This window comes from Chenopodium album, chromosome 6, assembly GCF_948465745.1.
Source record: "Chenopodium album chromosome 6, dcCheAlbu1.1, whole genome shotgun sequence".
NCBI lineage: Eukaryota > Viridiplantae > Streptophyta > Magnoliopsida > Caryophyllales > Amaranthaceae > Chenopodium > Chenopodium album.
Window position 1 is genome coordinate 62,367,596 of NC_137839.1, and position 15,291 is coordinate 62,382,886.

Sequence of the window (15,291 nt, forward strand, 5' to 3'; positions counted from 1 at the left end):
ACCCTTAAGCATGGTGGCGTCCAAAGGGAAGGAAGATAGAGCAAAACAGTCGCCAACAAGTTTTAGGAACTTGTAAACAGTTCACAAGATGAAGGTTACACCCCTTAACGATCCAGGAGATCGTTAACTCCAATAGTTCTGGAACCATGACTGGAAGTTCGGGGATGATGGTACAAATCCAACCTAAAAGAGATTGAATCTTCCCTAATAATAGACCTCTACTTTAATCTGATCGTATTTATATGCGCTTTTTGACTAACATGAAATCAATAGGTTTACCCTAAACTTGTTTGTCTATGTTGGTTGAATGTTAATGCTTAAATAAATCTATTATTGGCAATCACATGAATTATAATTAAATTAATTCTAAACAAGATAATTAATTATCTTATTAAGCGTGATTTCAAGTACCAATTCCCTTTAAACACGCATAAAAGGCGTGATCAAGCAATAACAATAACAATATCAAGCAACATAATAATAATCATAAATCATAAAAATAATAATTATAAAAATAATTAAAATAATAATGTTAAAGCATAATAATAGCAAGATCCTAGGCATGATACTAAGAATATTAATAACAAACCCTAGCATGTCACTAAGCAATAAAGATCAAATATTTAGCCCTAACATGATACTAACATGCTATTAAGAAAGACAATACGAAGCATCGCAGGAATCATAATAAGCATAATTGACATTATAACCTTTTCCCTAAACATAATACAAGGAATCAAGCATCCTAACATGATACTAGGAATCATAATAACCTAGACATGATTTCTATATCAAAATATCAATTAAACAATTAAGGCACATACTTGGATGCCTCGTACCTCTTTCTAATAACAAAATACACGCGTTAGTAACTTCAAGGAAAATATTAATCAAACAATTAAATTAAATAATTGAAACAATGATTTGGGACCAAACCCTCAGATATTAAAACCTTTCACGTCTAGGGCAAAGGAAACTTCGAACAATTCTAGGTGTGTCTAGATCTTGTGAATGCGGAATTTTGTATGAGAAAAGCTAGTTTAGAAAAGAGAGAGAGAGAGAGAGAGAGAATATCAAGAATTCCTTGATGAGATTTGGTGATTGAAAACGGAGGTATTAGGAGGCTATTTACAGAGAAAATAAGTCGGATATGATAAAAAGCGATTCAGAGTTTCGAAAAGAATAAAACACAACTGCAGCGCCAAACACGCGCCTGTCGCCAAACGTTGTGCGTGTCGCCAGACGCCAGGTCTGTCGCCAGGCGACAAACTTGTCGTATGGTGCTGCAAATAATTTTCCACGTGTTTTCTTATTTTGATTAAATTTAAGCGTACGAGAGGGCAAAACTCTATTTTCCTTAAAAACACTTCTTTTATTCTAAATAAAACTCTTAAAAGTCAACTAAAGTCAATTTATCAATGCTAATTAAATTAGGACTCAAAAAAACCTTCTAGAAGACTATAATCAATCCTAATCGCATTAGGAATGATGAATTATAATAGGCCCTCCTTTAGATCATTGAGCCGTACAAAAATATCAAACCGGGACCAGTTTAGTAATTTTGCCATAACTTCCTCATTATTTATCGGAATTGGGCTTAGAGTATATCGTTGGAAAGCTCTTTTCGAACCCGACCCAACTAAACCATTGTTTGACCCTTGTCATGGACCAAACAAAGCTGAATTGGCTGTTTTCTTAAAATAGGTTTTTAAAAACAAAGAGAATGAAAAGAATTAAAACTAACCGCAACACTAGACTTTCCACACTTTCACTTCATTTGATTATGATGCGACGTGAACGGTACTCATCACCTAGTTTCGTTTTGGGGAGACACAAATGGGTGTGTACAAAAGCCTGCGCTTTGACTGAGTTTGGAGAAACTCAAGTTTCAAAAACAAAAGTCAAAGTAGCGATAGGGGCGGAGAATGATTCAGAACGTTCTGCGATCCTATATCATTCTTGTAACGCCGATACCTATAAACTAGCGTTAGTTAAAACAGATAAGAGAGTTAAGAAACGCGTATCTTGCACCGTCGAGCACACGTCTCTGAGAGTAACCGATTTGTGTTGTATTTGCTGTTGTGACAACCTTCCACAAGCTAGGGAACGTCATCCTGCTGTTTTGACGATCTTCCTCAAGCTAGGAAATGCCGCCTGATGACTACTACACGTGTAACTTCCTTTAATTCCACCGTGATAGACTTCTACCACTAGAGAACCCCATCGAAGATTGCTTCGCCTGAAACGACCTCCTAGCGCTTTGTGACCGTCTTCCGCAAGCCAGGGAACACGATCGAAGATTGTTTCGCCTGAAACCATCTTCATTCGTTGCGACAATACCCTGAAGAGTATCACCGAAGACCAACGCCTATCGATCCTTTGCTTTTACTATGCCAGTGCGTTGGCGCTTTTGCTGCTTTTGAACCAGTATGTCGGTGCTTCTTAATTGTGAACCAGTATGTCGGTGCCTTTGCGTATGTATGAACCATTATGTCGGTGCATTTGCAGGGAGCCAATGTTTAGGCGCTTTAAGCTAAGTAAGACGATCATTTATCAAGTCGATCACTTAATGCGATTGTAACCGAGCCGATTACTAAATCATGTCAAATTGCTTATATGGGCTAACTGACGTACCAAGAAACCCAAAATTGCTTCTAGAGGTTGAAATAACCGCTCTAAGTAGCTTAGAGCTGTGTTGCCACTACAACGTCGCTGGCGCCAAGATTTTGCTCAATCGCCAGACGCTGCACTCTGTCTCCAGGCGACAGAGCTATTATTGTTTGGCGTCGGAATCGAGATTTCTGTATAAATCCCTTTCCTTCGCCATTTCGCTGCTACAGCTTCCTGCCTTTGAAATTCGCTGCAAAGTTCGAATTGCTCAATCTTGCTCGTTTATCAACCAAATTTGCTCAAATTTGTTGCAAATCAAAGATTTGTTCATCTAGATTCTTTATCTATGTAAGTTTTTTCCAAACTCACTCGAATTTTGATGAATTTTGCACATGTTTTCTCACAAATTTCTTGAAAATCCGAAACTTATATTTTTTTAATATGCTTTGTTTGTCACATTTTATGCCACGAAATTACTTGATTATGTTTGAATATCGCCTAGGGAGTATTTTGAGACTTGTTTGACTCAATTTGGTGAAGAAACAAACCATTCACCATTGTTGGGCCTCTTAAGGTCGAGATAACAATAAGCCTTGTTCTTGATGTTTTTGCTAGCAATTCTTGTCCAATTTTTCACAATATTTATTGTAGTATTGCAAAAAATTGTTTGGATGCTTGAAAAATGTCGTATATGGTTGAATTGAAATTGTGATCTTTTTTAGTACTACGTACTTTGTTTTTTTTAACATAGTATCATGCGACTAGGCAAACCTTAGATACTATAGAACCTTAATATTTGTCAATTTTGCACAATGTAGTATGGCTAGACAGCGAGGTTCAGGAACACAGTCCCGAGATACGCGACGGGAGCATGAGCCCGTTGAGGAGGACGCCGACCCGTCCACTTCTCTTGGTCCCTCCCTCGAGTGGGATGAGCGGACATTGAACTTTGCCCCCGACCACAACATTTCCGAGACGGTGCGTCGTGGGAGCACTGCTGGTAGGACGCGTTTCCATGGCCTGGGCAACGACACCCTAAGCAAGCTGTACAGGACGTTCTTTAGCGTCGACGAGGGTTTGTGGCTGCTCTAGGAGTCCTGTGGGATAATTGCCCTGTTTCATGCCACGCATGCCATGAGCTTTTTTTACAGAGGTCACCGCGTGGTCCATGCTCTGGTGGAGCAGTTTTCACTTTCCTTGGGGTGAGATGATGGTCACCCCAGCCGACTTCAGTCTCATTTAGGGATTGGAGTTCAGTTATACTACGCTGCCGTTTGACAGCACCATCAGTGTGTACTCTCCTGAGGGTGATGAGATGCTGGGTCCGATTGTTGTTCGGGCCCGTGCTGAGGTGAAGTCATCACAACTCAGCACCAAGTGCCTTTGCCGGTCTCCTCTGCCGGCAACTTTCGAGGATGATGCGACCTCCCGAGCGCAGCGGGTGCGCATCTTTGTGCTTATTTTCATGTCAGGGACGTTTTCCCCTGACAAGGGTAGTAGGGCGCTGCTTTACTACCTTCCTGCTGTCTGAGATCTTCACCTGATCGGGACTTATGATTGGGCCAGTTTTTCCTATGCCTATTTTCTACGTGCGTTGCGAGACTCATGTCGACACCGGTCTTACACGGGAGACATCGCTCTGTCCAGCTTCTAGAGGGTCGTAAAGGTATACTTTGTCTCTCACAAAGTTAGCTCTAAGCTCTTGTTAGCACTTGCTGATATCTTTTGTCTTTTGTAGATCTGGTTCTACGAGTACTTTCCTTCACTCAAGCCGGTGAGGCCATCGTCACGCGAGTTTCCCGTTAACGCCTGCTGGGGAGGCCGCTACATCCAGGCAACTACCGCCCATGTTCGAGAGCTGATCATCGCAGTATGATCTTTTCCATAGTTAACATCTTTGTATTTCCTTTTGGTAGATCTTTATCTCATAGGCATTCTTTGCAGGAGCCTGAGGTGCTTTACCGGCCATGGGGCGGTTTGGTTGTCCCTGGATTGGACACGCAATACACTGCGAAGGGTCGCTACTTCCTAGGGTCATATGGGGCGGCGGCGTACCTAGGATAGAGAATTGCTATTCAGCACTTTTCGGAGATTCCTGTCGTCCCTACTCCCCCGCCACGTCGCATGTTTAATGACATGAGGTTGCTCAACATGTTAGAGAGGTCGCCGGCTGGTACCCCTTGGCGATCTCATGTTGTCCCAAGGCGGTGCTTTGAGGTGGAGTTGGTGCCGTTGTTAGCTCCGGCCCCTATTCTGTCAGCGGAGGTGGCTGTATGATTTTTATCTTTTACCTTTTGCTAAGTAGCCCCAAGAGATATTTTACTCAGTTTGATTTGCTTTTTTCCAGGCTGGGCCTACTGAGTTCGTATCCCCTTTTATGTCCATCCACTACTAGGGGACATACGGGCCTATCGAGGAGATAATCCCTCCGGCTCTCGAGGATCAGAGATTTGTGGAGCGATCCATTCCTCGCCACCAGACTCGGGTGAGTTGTTTACTTTCTATTTGTTCATATCTGTCTTTTATTGTTACTGATTTCATTTCTTTGACAGTTCTCGCGCAAGGTGGTTACGACGATGGCGAGGTGCATAGACGCCTGCTGGAGCCAGCTCGTGCGGATGAGGAACGTGGCTACTTGTCGTCGCGACGACGCTGTTCAGGAGGTAGCTTTTTCTCCTTATTTTACATTGTTATATTTCTATTTTGATTGCTTCTGACTTGATTTCTACTTGTAGTGACAACCCATTCCTTCTCGTACACGGACGAGACTTAAGGTTCGGAGAGAGCCGACGAGGTCTAGCTTAAGGAGTCGCCACACTAGTTTGATCTGGCGGTCGGGGTGGTCAATCTGACACTGCCCGGACCGAGGTGATGGAGGGCTCGCGATCTGGCTCTTCATTTGAGGGTGCACTTACTAGGCCGATAGGCCAGTGAAAGGTGACTTCGGTTCTGAGAGGTGGTGGGAGGTACGAGGTCGGCTCGTCATCGCAGCAGCCTCAGCCTTAGCAGATTCATCCCCAAGACGACCTTGGATGGACGGGTCATGAGCTAAGTTTTCCTCCTCCCGGAGAGACTGGAGCTGGTGGGGAGCATACTCCTCGTTCTGTGCAATTCTTTGATATGATGAACATCCCTCGTCATCTGAGTCCTCTAGCGCCGTAGTTGTACCTGTGTTTTATTTATTTTGACTTGTATAGGAATTTGCCTGATTGACTCACTTGTTGGACATATTTGTATATACATATTATTATCTATGATGACTACATTTATTTTTCATTTTAATGTGCATATTTGTGTTTGCAAAAATTTGTGATAAAATTAATTTTGCTCAAAAATTTTCGTTATATTTATTATTGATGGAGGGTATCCGACTTTCTCCTACAAAAGAAGAAAAAATGAAAATTAAACTTGATTTGAAACAAACCTATAATTGAATAACGTCTTAATAAATCCAAAAAAAGAAAAATTGAAGGAAAATATATGAAATTAATATGTAAGGGTATTTGTGGAAAGGGATTAAATCGTAAAGTCATTGTACGAACTCGAATTATAGCCGGAACAACGCGGTTTGTATAGCTCGTTGATAAAACGCTACAGCGCCATGTGTCGCCACGCATTTGGCGCTATTGCCAAGCGCTGCTGCTGTCACCAGGCGACATGGTTGTTGTTTGGCGCTGCTTTGTGCTGACTCTAAGTCCTTTCTATATTAAAACTGCATCGATTTTGTGTATAAACATCCCCCTAATCTGCCGAATTTCTTTGTAATTCCAGCAGATTAATCATAGTCTTAGCTTCTTAAAAAAATCATGTCTTTAGTTACTAAGAGTTTTACCAATTTCACTCGTAAATGGTGTCAGTCTTTAACTGCTAAAGAGAGAAAAGAACTTGACTTTTTCACATGGGAGGTATTTATGGTGTTAAGGGGGTAGACCTTGATATAGATTTTATTCATACGGCCTTAAAATATTGGGAAACAGATACTCAATTTTTTAGACTAGGGTGTGATGAAATTAGCCCTTTATCGGAAGAATTTGGTGCCATCTTAGGCTTCCCTTCATTAGATCTTGCGGTAATCCCTAGAATAAATTAATATTATTATAAAGATTTTGAGCGCTTCTTTAATTTAAGAGACAAAGATCTAAAAAATATTGTAGATGGTAGTGTAGTTAATTTAAAAGCTTTTGCACGCCATTACTTTGATAGACCTTATTATGAATCTTTTCATGTTTATAGAAGAAGGGATTTTCTCTTTTGCATGCTTAACCAATATCTTCTCACTAGTGGTAGAACTAATGAGAGTAAAGCAATTATATTAACTGTTTTGGAGCAAATTGAATCTGGAAGATATACAATCCCATTAATTGTTAGAGAGACTATGCTTAGTCTTGATGAATTGAAGAGAAATCCAAACGCACCTTTTCGGGGTTCTCCAATTTTATTACAGGTAGTAAAATAATATTTTTAATTACAGAAATCAAAAACATATTTTTGTATTGTAATATTAATTTACTTGCATTGAATTTTTTTGCAGATAAGGCTAATGGAGAGACTAGAATTAATTCGTCCTCATGATAATGTTGAAAAATATACTCCAAATTGTTTTGTGAAGCGAAAGAAACGCTTCTCTAAGATGGGGCGCCATGAGTGGAATAAAGCCTTTGCCTCTTGCAACTATGCTATCAAGTGGGTCATCCCTTGGTGGAAAATAGAGAAGATGGTTGGTGTCAACAAGCAACCTTTCTATCGTCTTCCAAGCTTAACCAAGATGATTATTTATTACCCCTGCAAGGTAAAAAGACAGTACGACCTACTTCAAAAAATTTCTTCTGGGGGATCTTCGTTGTCTATATGAATTCCCTGTTTCACAAGAAGTAAAGACATTTGATGCATATTGGAGCGCTAGACCTTTATGGGAAGTGATTACCCAAAAGGTTCCTCCTTCCTTTCCCAATGATGTAAGGAGGTGGCTTCTTAAGAAACCTTCAAAGGACATGAAGAAAAATTAGAGTAAAACCAATGTGAAGAATCGTTTAGGTGACAAGGTGATTCCTGTTAAGGAACGCTTGGGTGAAAAGATAGAATTCAAAACACCTATGATGCCCAAGAAGAAAGACTCTACAAAGGATAAAGGGAAAAGAAAAGCTGACACTTCAGAGAAGAAGGTTTGGGTAGAGAAGAAACATGGAGTCCTAGCTAAAGGAGAAACCATTTACTCTAAGATTTAATGTAGGTCCTCTAAAGGATGCCTACTAGCTAAAGTTATGGACAATGAAGAGGATATACATAAAAATTGGAAAAGAGCAAAGAAAGAGAAGAAAGATTGAATCATTTCTTAACTTCCAATTTATTAGACTTATTTTTAAATTTAAAGTTAATTTGTTTTATTAAGCTTTCATTTAAATTCCATCAATAAGGTAATTTTTATTTTATTAATGTAATTTTATCTTTTTAACTAAATCAACTTATTTAAATTTAATTTATTAAAGCAATGAAAACAGAAAATTTATTTTCCAGAAATTTTTTCGAGTACGGAAGTCGAAATTTTTTTGAAAAACACCGAAATTTGCCCAGGTACTCCCAGAAAAGCGACGTCGCCGTCTCGCGGCTGTCGCCAGACATTGCCTTCTGTCGTCCGGTGACAGGCGCTGTCGCCTTGCGCTGCGGTCTGTTGGCCGGCGACAGACTTCTTTCTACGACGCTACTGTTCTGTCGAATTTCTGTCAAATTCCTTTTAATTCTAGGATGCGAGGTTTGCGAAATTAAAGTGGTCGCACCCGCAAAGGGTTGCCTACGTGTCCTTTCCTAAGGAATCAGGTCAAACGTAGCTCTCTTGAGTATCTTACTCAAGTAATTATAGGTATTAATTTTTAAGTTGGTCAATATTTGTCATGTTCGAGAACTCATTGCCATCCATGTCAGTTCGTTTTGCTGCACCTCCTGATAGGATTGTTTTGACTGTATAGGGTCCGGACCAATTTGGCCTAAATTTGCCTCTTGGACCATAAACATTTTTCCTTAATGCTTTTAACACCAAGTATCCTAATTTAATGTTTTTTGTCTTGACCTTCTTATCAAAATATCTAGCCATACGGGTTTGATAGCATTGGGTATGATGTAGAGCTTCTAGTCGCTTTTCATCAAGTAGAATTAGCTCTTCATACCTTGCTCTAGTCCATTCGGCTTCATCGAGTTTACTTTTTAGTGTAATGCGTAGAGATGGTATCTCTAACTCTACAGGTTGTAAGACATCCATTCCATAAACCAAGGAGAATGGCGTATTTCCTTTTGATGTGCGAATTTACGTGCGATGTCCCCAAAGTGCAAATTTGTAACACCCCAATAATTCTCTCTTTAAACCTGTGAGGACCCCGAACAATATTCAAGAGAATTACTGGCGTGCTACCGCCACGTGTTCAAACGTTAAGGCTTTATCAGAAAGTAGCAGCGGAAAAACTAAATCAGTTATAAATAAGTTTCAAAACCAACGAATGAAACCAAATTAAGTCATACAACTTGGAACTATTAAGGCCCTTATTAAATACCCAATAAAAGTAGTAAGTGATTAAATTCAGTGTTCAAAAAAATTCAAACCCAAAAGAAATAGTGTCGAATGAAATCAAATTAAAATAAATTCAAACTTGCAAAAGAAATAAAATGCAAACAACCAACTCTCTACTCAAGATCCCACAACCCTGATGAATGCTGCATGTGTAAGAACCTGTGGTAATTCTGCTCCCCAATATTACAAGTGTAAAAATTAGATTGTCAAAGGGTCATTGAAAGGCGAAGGCCATGACCAAAGACAGACACAGAAAGCATGCAATCAGCAAAGCTGAGTACATACAAGCTGCAAAATAAATTAAGAAATCCATAACATGCTACTAATAATCAATCATCATGCATCATTAAATTATAGACTCAACACACGACTCAACTATTTATATTACTGAGACTCCATTAATTAATAATAGGTGAATCATTTTTTTTATTCATTGGATTACGCAATAGACAAGGTTGTCCAATCAATGCTCCATTTGGAACATCAATAAAATAAAAAACCCCATGCCTCCTTTCGGAAACATCAATAAACATCCAACGACCACGGGCGTGATTCCGTGACCGTAGTTAGTATGAGATCTCACCTAACTCCTAGTTTTGAAAAATATTTGAAATAAGAGACTCGTAGATCAGACGACCTCGAGAAAAGTACACAGCTAATACCCCATGTACCCCAACCCCTTATTGTCATTACTCCAGAAGTGCACCAATCCAGAGTTTTATTGTTCATCCATCTTGCACTTTACGTGATTTACAGGTTTAGACTTGGTGATGACTCATATGCATAACAATACAATCAATCAATTATAAATTCAATCAAGTAAAACAACTTTTCAATTTCAATTCTTCATTTATTAGTGGCAAGCAACATTTATTATTTATTCCTTTACTACCTCGGTGTATAAACACCTTGAGTGCATAAGGCACCCCAAAACCTTAACCTGCTTGCATAATCATGAATGAGTAATAAATTAATCATTACACCAATCATATACCTTTGCCTCTAAGCGCACCTTGCATAATTAGAGCTCAAATAATACTTGCAATATAAAATAGTGCACGTCATACGAAATTCACAATGTATAACCAAACAATTTAACTCAATCATCCCTATACATGATACTAAGTTCTCGATCCGTCGTCCTTAAACATGCACCTAAAAGAAAGGTTTCGTAACTTGTACGTACCTTGAGCAAACGAATTGGTATGCCACTTTACAAACTAGAAATTACCTTCAAAAAACTCCTCTCCTAAGCCAAATAGTAACATCTCTATCAATACCCAATCAATCAAATTTACAGCAATACTAACTTACTTTAAAACCTTCAAAATCCAAATCAAACAACACTTTAAAACCTTCCTTTAAGTTAAAATTAAAGGTTTATATATAGTTCTTTAAATTTTCTTCATAATAACCTTAAAATACACTCTTATACATGAAATTACAGCAAGTTCAAAGTCTAATAAAAATCTGAAAAATTATATAAAACCCCCTAAAAATCTCCCTTTTTAATGGGTGATTAAACCCTCTTTATAAAACATCAAAAGTAGTACTTAGAAACTATTTCCAACACTTAAAACTTCAATAAAAAAAATATATTTATGCTTAATTAACTTTAAACATAATTAATTTTATTAATCAAACTCATGGATAATATTTTAAGTATAAAAAAAACTTCGTTAAAATCAAAAACTGCCCGATAATCATATTTAGAGGCTGAATTTGGCCACGAGACGGTTTGGTAGTGAGTCTTTCTTAAAACGTTGTTTCCACATGGAAAACACTACTTTTTTATCAAAATCGTATGAGTTAAGAATCTGATCGGAATTAAAACGGGATTAATATTAACGAACGAAAATCTAAAAATTAAAACACGAATCTACGTGTTCAAAATAATCTGGAATTAAGTTAAACTAATCAGTAGTTATAGTCACCAAAATTTCAAAACATCATTACTATAAAAGCCCTAAATCAATTGTTCATAAAAACCCTAAAATCATGATTTTCAATAAATTGAAACCCTAGGTTTAATTGAAACCCTAGGTTTATAATTCATAAAATATGAAATTTATAACATAAATATAATCTGAAATTTATAATCTTTATACCATTAAAATATAATTTGATACTAAAAATATAATCTTTATACTAAAATCAAAACCCAAAACAATTAAATTAACATTAAGCAAAATAATGAAACAAAGGAGGATGAAAATAAGACTAACCTTTTTGTGTGGGAATTTTTTTGGGGATTCATGGGGTATTTACAGGAGAGAATTATTGTAGAGTAAAAAGAAAGATTGGGCCTCATAAAAATAATGGGTCGATTAAGTAAACAAATGGGTTAGGCTTGTGTGAGTGGACATAAATTGTAGAATAAAGGTGCATAAAATAATTTGTTCAAATAATTTTCGACCCAGATTAATAATTTGAAACTTTTGAAATTAAATTATGAAAAATAACAAATAAATATTATAAATAAAATAAATTTTCATTTATAAAATATTTAAAAATACGGGGGATTACAAAAGTGGAGTTTGTCAGGCCAATCCTTGTAATTTTCTGTCGTTTTCTCGATGATAGTCTTTAGATTTTTATTAGCTGCCTCAACTACTCCATTTGCTTGAGGTATATAGGGAGAAGAATGATGGTGTTGAATGCCATATTTTTGTAACAATTCTTCACATTCAGCTTGAAAGTGAGTTCAATTGTCAATTATCATCTCATGTGGGACTCCGTATCGACCAATGATATTCCTGGCGATAAAGAGTGCTACATGTTTTGCAGTGATTCTGGCATATGTGTAGACATCTACATTTGGCCTCCCGTGCCGACAGGAAGTGCAATGACGATAAGTAAAACCATCTTCGTGTTGGATCGAAGTGAAGAATACTTATGGATAACTAGTTAAGCCACAAAACACAAAAGACTAGCCCAAATTTAAGAAAAAGCCAAAACAAAGGTCCAATTAAGTAAACCCGATCATAATTAGGCTTAAGCCCCTGCTTAGACCCTAATAATGAAAAATTTAGGAGGGCCTATGTTAAATCTTAGTGTTGTCGATGGAAAAGCCGCCCGTATATCAAAGAGTCGCGCTGGGCTACCGCGAGCAACAGCCAGCGAACTTTCAGAGTTACGCTGCGGAAGATTCATAAATATTTGGAATTATATGGAAAATATAAAATAGAATCTTACCATAAAGTCGCGCGCAAGAAAATTAGTTGCACCTGCTGTGCCAGAATGCTTGAAAACCTAAACCTAATTATTCCCTATAAATACGAGCTTAAACCAAGGCTTAAACAGACAGAAATTAACCTAAAACTTTGGCGAAATAACTTGCGAACTTGTGCAACCTAGCCCTCTTGTCCTAAACACTCACCCTTTCGATATGTTGTTACTACGATGGAGGTTCCCAAACAAGAAGGAGTCCATAAGTGTTCTAAACGGAGATCTAGCAAAGAGAAGTGGTAAATTCCCGAGCACTTAGTTAAATCACCTTTATTTTTTTGTTTAAAAGAATTTTAATTAACTAATTACTGTTGTTTGATCACCTTTAAAATAATTAATTAATCAATTCCACATAGTATCTTGCGTTAAATAAAGATTGGAATTGAATTAAATAATTGTTGGTTGATCACTTAAGCGAAGGCGAATCTTGTTTATTTTCTTGTTCTCTTCACGAATTTAATTAAATAAGAATAACGACATTATGATGTAATTCCTACGTGAATTAATGTTTGTAATTAAAATCAACTAACATAGTTTTAGGTATCCATTGCATATATTGTTTGGTGATGAAATTGTAAAAAAGGAAGAGCTAGTAGAGGTCGTACTAGGGCTAGGATGACGATTCCCCTCTAAAAGGAACGTTATCATAGTACCTTTGCTCCCGAACTCATTTCTGGTTTATAGACCTATTTGGGCATGGTTAAACTTATGATTTGTGCAAATTATTCCATGAATTCCACATGGAAGAAAGGCATGAACGAGGTTTATGAGTTTTTCCTAAAACTCATTGGCGACTCCTACTTGTTTCTACAAAAAAGCGTGATTATAGAATCAATTCTAATTCAAGGTCCCCCAAACAGTCAGGAATTCAAATCCTACTACACCCTAACAAATGTAAAGTCCTAGGCTTATAAGTGGCCAAGGGCATTTAAGGAGAGTACCCCATACGATGGGATCACCCTCCTTACAGTGGCGACTCCATTGGGGACTTAGAGGTTACATGATTAATTCGTAGTTATTGTCCAAGGTATCCAACACTAGGTTGCCTATGGGTTGTAACAAGAATTAGCTTGCATAATCTCTATTTAAAGAGAGAGACTTGAATGCATAATATCTTCCTTTTGCACAAAAGTAAAAACCAAACAAGCAACATTGCATTATGCATAAGCATAGCACACTTAAACCATTGGGGATTGGCTCATTGACTAGGGGTCGCCAACACTAGGCGTCTATCCCGAAATTTATAACAATCATCCCACCTATATCACCAATAAAATGTTGGGAGGGCGATGTCATGAGTCAACACGTTGAGTGATTGATTTGTGCGTCGTTTCTTAAGATATGGTACCTTTGGACACCCAAGCCTTTTTTGACCTTAGAACGGCATTGCGTGAATCTTGACTTATGACATGCTTATGTGATTATGTGACAATGTGCAACGTGTTAGCATAGTCTTCTTTTTTTAGTTTTGTCTAGGCTCCCAATTACGAAGTTGTCTCTTCAAGATTTAGCGTCATATTCAAAGGGATAACATAAAAAAAAAAAAAGTCAAGTAAAAAAAATCGAATAAAAAAACGATGAATTAAAAAAAACGCTAAAAAAAATAAAAATAAATAAAAAAATTTTAAGCAGGTGGCATGGGCAACTCAAAAAGTTGCGTGACCCCTCCCAGCGTAAGTGATTTCGTTGCGCGCGACAGCCGCGCGCAACTGAGTCACTTGCGCGCGCCCACTAGATGAGTCAATTTTAATTTCTCAAAAAACAAATTGACTCGTCCGAAAAATATCTTCATTGAAGAATTGTTAAGGGCGATGTTATCCGTTTGAATATATTTTGCGTCTTTTTTTTCCTTTTTAAACAAGCGTATCGATTTACTTATTCTTTCGTACTCCTTTAGGGCCAGTTTTTAAGCTTGGGAAAGAGGACCCCCGGGCACTCGCATTCTACGTTTACCATCCAAAGATCAACCCCTTTCAAACCACTTTCCTTCGATAACTAATCCTAGTCCAACAACAATGCAAACCATCGAAGAACTTCAACAAGAGATTCTTCGTCTTAGAGGAAAAGGCTCAAAAGGCCGAGGAGAGAAGAATAAAGAAGATGGAAAATGCAGAAAAGAAAAAAGCAGAAACTTTAGCCTTAAAAGAAAAGATGGAGCTATTATCCATTAAAGAAAAGTTGTTGGAGAAGCTAGTTCTTCGTCTACAATGGGGAACAAGTACTTTGACACAGAAAAGTTTAATCCTCCCCCAGGACTTGCTTTACCAAAAACGTTCGTAGCTACGGCTTGCCAATATTTAAGGTGATTAATAATCCACAAAATCATTTAATGTGTTTTACTGGCACTATGGCACTAAAGGGAGTTGATCCTAAGCTTTATGCTTTGACTTTCCCTTTATCACTAGACCCAATCACGAGAGAGTGGTACTATGGGCTAGATCCAAATTTTAAACCGACATGGGAAGATGTAGTTTTGGCTTTCATCACCCAATATAAGAGCAACGTAGAGTTCAAGTCAACTTTACGCAAACTCGAGATGCTTAAGCAAGGCGACGATGACGGATTCCTTGCTTTCTATGGTAGATGGTGAGAAAAGGCGACCCACCTTGCCCAAAGGCTCCTAAACTCGAGTTAGTACAAAAATTCATTGATAACTGTCATGGAAAGTACAACAAACATCTACGTTACCTTTGTCTAGACACTTTTCAAAAGGTCTATTCTAAGGCTACTAGGATTGAAGATGATCTTGCTAAAGAAAAATCAAACAAACCTCATTATCATCATCAACCTAAGAATAACTACAAGAAGGGGAATGATAATGCATCATCCTTTACTGACGTAATTGCGACTTCCACGCAATAGAATAAAACAAATCGATATGATGATCCTAGAAA